This window comes from Lygodium microphyllum, chromosome 21 (assembly GCF_053477565.2).
Source record: "Lygodium microphyllum isolate KBCC chromosome 21, Lygodium_microphyllum_v1.1.10, whole genome shotgun sequence".
NCBI classification, from domain to species: Eukaryota; Viridiplantae; Streptophyta; class Polypodiopsida; order Schizaeales; family Lygodiaceae; genus Lygodium; species Lygodium microphyllum.
In genome coordinates, this window is record NC_141155.1 from 17,681,846 (window position 1) to 17,691,962 (window position 10,117).

Sequence of the window (10,117 nt, forward strand, 5' to 3'; positions counted from 1 at the left end):
TCTTTTTTGGCACAATAAACCAACAATTTGAGTACGGGGCTGAAGAAGGCTCCAAGATATTCATGTGAATCTTTTCATTTAGCAAATCCATCAAGTTTGGCAAGTAAGCTTTAGGCACTGGAATATGCCTCAAGTTCCATGGTACATGTGGCACCGTAAATATGACCATAGGAGAGAATATTTGGATCCACACAACCTATTTCACTTGGCTGAAATGCAAATGCCTTTCCATGTCTAGCCAACATCCGCATAAAATAGTCTCTCTCAGCAGGCAAAAGAAACCCTTCTGCACTAACTTTCAATTCCTGTAATGTTTCAGATGTAAATTGATGACCTATATCATTAGGATCCCGTAAGCTTGGCTGCCTTAACACTTTTTCATACATACTCTCACTCTCTGGTGGAAGTGGCAAAGAAATTGGTTTCACATTTTGTCAACTGTCTTATACTTTGTCTCCACAAGTGCTTCAACCCATTTTAATCCTTCCTGTTGAGCAAACAATACTATAACATCATACATGTCCAAAGAACATATTGACAACACTCTATTTTCAACCTCATTTTTTGCATGTATAGTTGCTGAAATTTCAACGTAGTGTCATTAATATTCAGCCCATAAAACATGCCTGAAATGCCTTCATTTTCAGCTAACAGTCCCAATGCTTTTAGTTCCTTAGTAGCCTGTTTCATAGATATGCATTCAGCCTTGCACATAGCTTCCATAGGCTTAAACCAACATGAATTGTTTGATGTAAACTGAGAATTACTAATACTAAATACATGCTTCATTTCATCAAGAGGCTAGCGTATCTCGATTTCTAGGATGATTAACACAAACAGTAAGAAATTGGACTGCTTTTCCCCATCCTTGCTTCTGACTCTTGCATAAGCAGAACCATCATCAAGCACCTTTGTTTCCATATGCACACTTGTAATATAGTGTTGTCCCAAAATCATTGCATATGAGGAATTATCTTGCACAAAGAAGTATTCCTCTTCCTGTACATCACCAATCATCACTTTTACATTAGGACATGCAGCATAGAGTTTCCTTGAAGAATTATTTGCAGCCTTCATTTGCCAACCATGATCAATGTCTATAGGCCATGCACCATTTTCATACAATCCACACTCAATGACATTTATCTTAGACCCATGGTCAAGTAAAGCAATACAAGGAGTTTCATGTTCCCCTATTTTCACTACCGTTTCAATGGTAGCTCTAGCCCAATGATTTCTTGTGTAGTGACTTTGAGGAATAAATCCTAGAGTCTCTTCTCCATATTGTTGCATTTGCCTTACTCCACCATGCATATTGCTACAAGACAATGCATTTTCAACCACTTTTTTCTATTTTCCACATGTTGTCCGCTGATTAGTAGCATCCTGCATAAACAATCCTGTACTTGCTTCATGCTCATATTCAACCCAAATATCCAACAAACCAGTTTCCTCTTCCAAGTGCAGCAATGCACTAGTGGTATCACCAAGAAATTGACACTTCCTTTTAATTATGTCAATGATCTCATCATGAAATTCTTGCTTGGCAATGCCAAGCACCTCTCCTAAGGTGAATTCCACCTAATTGTTTAAGATTCATTCTTCAAGAACCTTCTTAAGATTTGTGGTTGTCTCAATGTTAGATTGCAACTTATATCCTGGCTGCTTGCCCTTCTTTTTGCCCTCTTGTTTGTTATCCTATTTTTGCTCCTGGTTGACCTCTTTCATAACATGCTCAGGAGGTGGTTGATTTGTAGCTTTAGACTGATCCACACTTCTTCTTATCATTCTTTTAGATGTCCCTGCAATATCTTCATCTCTTTTTCATTTTTCTTCCACAAGTACATCCGTGTTTTGTACCTTTGTTAAATATGCATACACTGAATATGCATCTACCGGTGATTCCCAACTAGTTATGCCATGAATGTCTTGCCCTACATGAGACATTTCACTATTAGTGACCTTTCTCTTTTCAGCTGCATGTAAAGAATGTGTCCATATTTTAGCTTTGGACCAATCATCACTTGGCCATGCATTCTATCCAACTGTAGACCAAAAGTAGAAGCATATACTGCCACATAAGCATTTCGGATAGCCAAGTCTTCCAACAACTTATGCATACCTCCATTTTCAAAATTCAAAGCAAGAGGCAATCCCTTTTCTTGTGCATGGATATTTCCATCTTTCCAAAAGATGAGCTGTTGTGCCAAGGCCTCCTGATAGGCAGCACAATCCTTTCTCTCGTGATGCAAACTGTCACACCACATACATCTTTTTCCAAGCTTAGGGGCTGCTGCTTGTCCCCTTTTCTCTTGTCCTTTTTCATCAAATTTTACAACCTTCAATTTAAGATCCCGCATGCCTTTGACCAATTCATCTAAGACATCTTCCCTAATAGAGGGAACAATAGCAGGTATAGCCATAGGGTTACTCACAAAAGTAGGTGACTTACTGGATACATCAACTGTCTTGTCTGTAACAGTGGGCAAGCTAGAGACATGCAATCTTTCTCTTCATCTATGCTTCTTCACAAGTTCAGTAACAACTTCCTTGACATGTCTCCACTCTATTTTCAAACCTTTCTTTGTAGTCTGATCCTCCAACAAATCATCAAGCTTCTCTTGAAGCTCAAGATCAACTGCCTGTAGAAACAATTCAATTTTTTGACTTGCAAGAGCTTGCTATTCTGAAGATCCAACTGCTCAAATCGACTTTCAAATTCTCTTAAAAATTTGTAGCCACAAGACCCTTATTGGGTTGTAAAATCCACGCTTAAAAAGTCTTGCGCGTAATCAAACTAGTGTCCTCAATGTAAAATTCTTCCCTGAGTGTCTTATTGAAGGCTACCCAGTCAACATCCTGCAAGTATAATTCAGTAATCCATGCTTTCAGTTCATGAACAGTAACATGTACACAATACGAACTCCATGCAGATTGAGCCACCCCAAAGAATTTCATCTTCTGAGCATAGTTATGTACATATGCAGATACATTCCTACCATTGAATAACTTCACCTCACGCTCTGTCAAGATTGTGGGAGAGAAGGAAGGAGTCTCGCTTGAAGCTTTCTTGCTTGCACAATGGGGGAAGACACACAAGGGTGGAGGCTGAAAACAGTTTTCCTCTTCTTAGTTGTTTAAGCCAAAAGAACTCTAGTACAAAGAAATAGAAGAACCCTATATATGGGTCTCAAACCAAACTCAACTAACTAAGGTGGCATACTAACTGAGCCACGAACTAGAGTAGATAAGGATAGCTATCATGTAGCTGTTATTCATGGGCGGTGTACCAACTGCGTCTGCAACTGACAAGTCGGTGACATAAATATACAACGGTCACCCTGGCGTATCACGAGTGGAGCTCGATATCTCAACACTCCCCCTCGAGCTCAATCCCAATTCCTGCACACCAAGCAGGTCTCTGAACTTGCGCAGCTTCTCTGCGCCCAATGCCTTCGTGAATATGTCAGCTACCTGATCCTCTGTGCTGACATAAACTAGATCAATAAGACCTAGTAAAACCCTCTCTCGCACATAGTGATAATGCACCTCAATGTGCTTTGTTCTAGCATGATAGACTGGGTTATTTGCCAAGTGTATACTACTCATGTTGTCACAATAAATGACAACTGGCCCATCTGTAGACTGATGCATATCATAAAGTAGCTTATGCAACCAAGCTACCTCACATGCAGCCATTGCTGCACCCCTGTACTCAGCCTCTGTGCTCGACAAGGCAACTGTAGGCTGTTTCTTGCTGCTCCAAGTGACTGCAGCACTCCCAAAAGAGAATACATATCCACTGGTAGATCGTCTATCATAAATACTACCAGCCCAATCAGCATCAGTGTATCCATGCAACTGTATCTGAACCCCAGTCTCATAAAATAGTCCATACTGCAATGTGGACTTCACATACCTAAGTATGCGTCTAGCCGCATCCAAATGTGGTTTCCTTGGAGCCTGCATAAACTAACTTACCAATCCAACAGCATAGCTCAAATCTGGCCTAGTAATAGTCATATAAATCAAACTTCCTACTATGCGTCTGTACATAGTAGGGTCTTCTAGAAGCTCACCTGCATCTGTGCTCAGCTTCACATTTTGCTCCAAAGGAACTGAAATAGGCTTACAGCCTGTCATCCCATATTTGGACAGCATGTCCAATCCATACTGCCTCTGCAAGAGTTGTATCCCACTTGGTGATCTAATCACCTCAATGCCCAAGAAATAACGCAGCTCTCCCAAATCCTTCATCTCAAACTTCTGCTTCAATAGCATTTTCACATGAAGGATATCTTCATCACTGTCACTTGTCATAATCAAATCATCAACATAAATGACAAGCAGCATAATACCTTTCTCTGTTTTTCTCACATAAAGTGAGAAATCTGCCTTGGAAATCTGAAAGCCAATAGTGACAAGATACTGTCCTATCTTGTCAGACCATGCTCTAGGTGCTTGCTTCAAGCCATACAAGGCTTTCTTCAACCTGCAAACAAACTCAGGATGAACAGCATGCACATAACCTGGTGGCTGCTCCATATAGACCTCTTCTTGCAAATCACCATGCAAGAAGGCATTCTTTACATCCATCTGATGTAAAGACCATCCCTTTGATGCAGCCATAGCAATGACTGCTCTTACGGTTGCCATCCTTGCAACCGGACTAAATGTTTCTTCATAGTCAATGCCATATGTTTGTGCATACCCCTTGACTACTAATCTTGCCTTGTATCTGTTCACAGAACCATCAGCATTGTGCTTCACCTTATAAACCCACTTACAGCCAATTGCATTCTTACCTTTAGGCAAAGGTACTAACTCCCATGTAGCATTTGCTTCCAAGGCATCCATTTCTTCATCCATGGCTTTCTCCCATTTTTCTTTTCCCATGGCTTGCTCAAAAGATGTGGGTTCTGGTTCATGTATCACTTTGACCATATATGCATAGTGAATGGCTGTAAATCCATCATATTTCAGCCTATCCACAGGATACCTAGCTCTTGTAGACCTGCGCAAAGTAGGTTCACTCCCAGGTGCTCTCAAAACATCCCTGGTCTTCCTTACTCCAGGTGTAACAATAGAAGGAATACCCAACTCATCATCAATGCTCTGTTCTGAGCCACTGGATTCACCATCCACATAAGAGTGACCTGCATTCACATCAAAAATGGGCTGATCAACCTTCTCTTTTCCTTTTCGTGATACCTGCATACCACTATCTGCATTGCTTTGAGAAGATTCTCCTGATCTCAATCTGCCTGTCCATGGCGAAGAATGTGAACCACTGCTAGAGGACGCTCCAGGTCCACTAATATTTTGTGACTGCTGCTGTGAATTCTGTGTAGCATTACCATTTTGTGCATCTTCATCATCAATCACATTTACTGGTTTATACCAGCTACTCATCTCATCAAAAACAACATCTCTGCTCACTGTAAACTTACGAGTAGAAGGGTTATAGCATCTATACCCTTTTTGCTGCAGAGAGTAACCAATAAAGATGCACTTCTCAGCTTTTGGATCCAACTTGGATCTCAGCTCATCTGGCACATGTACATAGGCAATGCAACCAAAAATTTTCAAATGAGAAATATCTGGTTTCCTACCAGTATACCTCTCCTCTGGAGTCATTCCATGTATTGCTGCAGTGGGAGTCCTGTTCATTATGTAGACTACTGTAGCAACTGCTTCAGCCCAATAAAAATTTGGCAAGTCTTTTTCATTGAGCATGGCACGAGATACCTCTCCAATATGCCTGTTTTTCCTTTCTGCAATTCCATTTTGTTGTGGGGTATAACTGCATGAATATTGCTGCTTTATGCCATGCTCCTGCAAGAACTTTGCAAACTCATTTGAGAGGTACTCTCCCCCTCCATCTGACCTTAGGCATTTTATCTGCAAGCCTGTTTCTTTTTCAACCATAGCTTTAAGAGTTTTGAAATGCCCAAAAACTTCACTTTTCTTTTTCATAAAATACACCCAAACTTTTCTGCTATAGTCATCAATAAAACTGACAAAATAATGACAGCCTCCAAGAGATGCAGCTTTAGTTGTCCACACATCAGAGTGAATTAATTCCAATGGCTTCTCACTCTCTTGAACATGTCTAGGAAATGGTTTCCTTGCCTGTTTTCCAAACAGACAGGCTTCACATACCTTATGCATTTCTGCAACCTTGAATTTGGGCAATCCTGCAACAATATTTTGGGCCTGCATTGATTTAAGTCGCTGTACATTAACATGACCAATGCGTTTATGCCAGATATCAATATCTGCAACTACACCGGTCCCATGTGCAAACATTGCTGCACTCAATTCAGACATGTCTACATCCAATGTAAACATTCTGCCCTTCTTCTTTCCTTTTGCTATCAAGCGACCTTTATTTTTCATATCCTCAACAAAGCATCCATGAGGATTAAATCTGACCTGCAAGCCCTGTTCAACCATTTGACCAACTGAAACCAGATTCTTGGTAATATTCGGGACATGAAATACATCGGACAGGTATTTCTTTTTCCCACCCTGCATAGACAAGGGAATTTTTCCAATCTGCACAATAGGATGTGCAGTATCATCACCAGTCTCCACAAATCCTGGTTTTTCCATTTTCCTTGCATCCTCCATCCATTCTGCATGACCTGTCATGTGGTTTGATGCACCTGAGTCAACATACCATACATCATTGCTTTCTTCTGCACTTGTCATAGAATTGTTCATGTGCTGCACCATGAACAAATGCTCATTTCTGTCATCACTCTGTCTACTAGAAGATGCATAATTCCCTTGTTGCAGTTTTCCATTCATGATGTCATTCTGCTTTTTATAGCAGTCTTTAGCCATATGACCCATTTTACCACAGTAGTAGCATTCAACATTACTGTTTGCATTTTGGCCTCTTTGCCATCCACCACGACCTCTTTGGCTCCCCCTGCCTCTAGAGTTACCACGTCCTCCTCCATAGGACTGGTTTTCTTGAGTTTGCTGCATATTCTGATTTCTGCCACGGCCTCCAAATCGGCCTCCTTTACCTCTGCCTCTACCTCTTCCAGCATTTGAGTAGAAGACAGCTTCTTTTGAAGTTCCTCCTGAAGAAGATGCACCACCATTTCTCTGTTCCTCAGAAATTAGAAGAGCAATCAACTCCTCAAAATCAGGAAATCTTTCACGAACTGAAATGGATGTCCGAAACTGTGCATAATCCTTTCCTAGACCATTCAAGGTCATGGAAACTAAATCATCATCTTCCACTGGCGACCCAATGGAAGCAAGTGCATCTGCAATCTTCTTCACCTTCATGTGGTAGTCGTTGATGCTCATACTTTCTCGTTGCACATTATGCAACTCTTGCTTGAGCTGCATTTTCCTGGCTTGCGTATTTGTGCTATACATTTTTGACAAAGTATCCCATGCCTCCTTTGGCGTACTTGCATCCTGAATATGCACAATCATAGAGTCTGAAATACTGATAGACAGCCAATACATAACTTTCCTGGCTCTCTCATGCCATGTTTTAAATGCCTGCATTTGTTGTTGATTGGGAACATCAGGAAGAACTGGTTCTTCTTCATTTCCTGCAACAAATTCCCAATATCCTTTTCCCATAAGGAAATTCGTCATTCTAAACTTCCATGCCTGGAAGTTGTTCTTGTCAAGCTTTTCAGTGACAATCTGTGAAAGAGAATCAGACGCCATTACAGAATACTGCAAGAAATTCTGTCACTGCAAAAAACACAGCTTCACCCTCACAAGGGCAAATCTGCAAAACTGGCGAAAGTGGTATTTGACCACACAGTCACTTCCTAGTGACGATTTTGCATAAACAGGAACCAAGGATGATTCTGAAACTCCCAATGTCTCTGCGCACAAGCATACGATGCAATTTCTACAGTAACTTTTCACCGACCTGTAGAACAGTGGTCGCACAGCATAAAACTGAGCCTTTTCTTGAGTGCGTGCAGAAAACTTCCGTCTGCAAAACAGGCCCCGAAATGGCCTCAAATCAAAAAAAGCATATACTGCCCTCTTGCTTCACCGCGAAGGGCGTCTCAACCTGAGACAATGCACTCCTGCAATTTCCGGCTGTGCTACTTGCAGAGATCTGCTCCCAAAACAGGAAATGAAAGCAACACTGCTCCTCTTACCAGACCACCGCGAGCTTGGCTTGCTTTCTTGAGCTCCTTACCACGAACAAGGCTCTGATACCATGTCAAGATTGTGGGAGAGAAGGAAGGAGTCTCGCTTGAAGCTTTCTTGCTTGCACAATGGGGGAAGACACACAAGGGTGGAGGCTGAAAACAGTTTTCCTCTTCTTAGTTGTTTAAGCCAAAAGAACTCTAGTACAAAGAAATAGAAGAACCCTATATATGGGTCTCAAACCAAACTCAACTAACTAAGGTGGCATACTAACTGAGCCACGAACTAGAGTAGATAAGGATAGCTATCATGTAGCTGTTATTCATGGGCGGTGTACCAACCGCGTCTGCAACTGACAAGTCGGTGACATAAATATACAACGGTCACCCTGGCGTATCACGAGTGGAGCTCGATATCTCAACACGCTCAACTGCTTGCAAAGCATTCATCACAACACTTTCTGTTTGAGCTAAAGCTTGCATCACTTGTTGTTGTTGTTGTATCTACATAAGCATGTTCATATTTTGCACCAACTGTTGCAAAACATCATTGGAGCATGTATTCGAAGATTCTTCCATCTTGTCTTTTCTTCTTCTTACGACCTTTCACGTCGGGTTCACCAATGTTGGAGGGGTTTTTGTCGAAAGGTCGAATCCATTGGGGATCAAAAGTAGAAGGAAGTAGAGATAGGAGATGGAAGAGAAGATAGAGAATGCACAAGTGGTAAACACAGCAAAGACAAAGCACAATGAATTGAATCAATATGTATTGAAAGAACCTGGAATCTTCGCACTACTCAGAAGCAAACTCCAGGCATTAGATCTCCTAGTGCTTCTTCATAGAACAAAACGTGCATAAAATTACAACTTCTTCTCTACTGCTTGGAACCCAAATTTGATGGCTCTGTTGGCTCCGAAAGGGGAGTAAAACTTCAGGACATCTGCTCACGGATCTCCTAGATCACTCCTTCTTTCAGTTCAATCTATAGTTTTCAGCCTATTTACAATGATTGCGACGCGCACGATTTGGTCAATCCGTCCCTCTTGTGAAAATCCCATAATTGGTTGAAAAAGCACCTAGCTTTTTGCATGCCATACTAATCTAGAAGCTTTTTCTAACTTTTTCAGATTTTTACAATAAATAATATCAAAAATAGGCTAAAATTATCCAAAAATCTAGTATTTTCATATAATCCATGCAACTCACACTAGTACTAATGGCTCAGATCACATTGACTCTCTAGATCAATAAAGAAGTCGGATGATGATGCATTCCTTACTTTTTCACACTGTGTCCTCATAACATCACGACACTGTGGTGATCAACCGAGGGGTGCTCCCTATGTGTGTGCCACGTGGTGTTGTATAACACCATCATGTTTAGGGACTCCCTTTGAGGAGTGGAAAAGATTTCATTTGTTGGACTATGAAAAATGCTACAAATGCAAAGTCTTAGACGCTCTTAGCCATGAGGCCATGTGGGGTGATTTTCGGTGAGTAGTGAGGCCCATTTAGTGCCTTAGACCTAGTGTCGAGCCCATTTTAGGTCCGGACAAATAGGGGCAAGAGGAAGGTGATGAGGAAGAAGACAAAGACTTAGTGGAAAAAGTTCTTAAGATACCTCAGGAGGAGTATGATAAGAAAGAACATGAAAGACAAGAGGAGCATAGAATATACATGGAGGAATACCAAGAGGTAGTGAGGGTATACACCAAAGACTCAATCTCTACAAAAGTAAGTGGATGTGCTACTAATAGAAAGAGTAGAGACCAGTTCTAGCAAAGGCAAGGAGAAGGCCAATGAGGTTCTTTCAACTACCTTGGATCTCATACTCACTTTGTAGGGTCAAACGGAGAACCAAATAGAGCAACTACATCACTTACAATCACTAATAGCTGAGTTGATCAAGGCTAAAGCTATAGCAGAATCTTGTATTGTAGCACATGAGGGAGAGCAACAACAACTCAAGAACACCT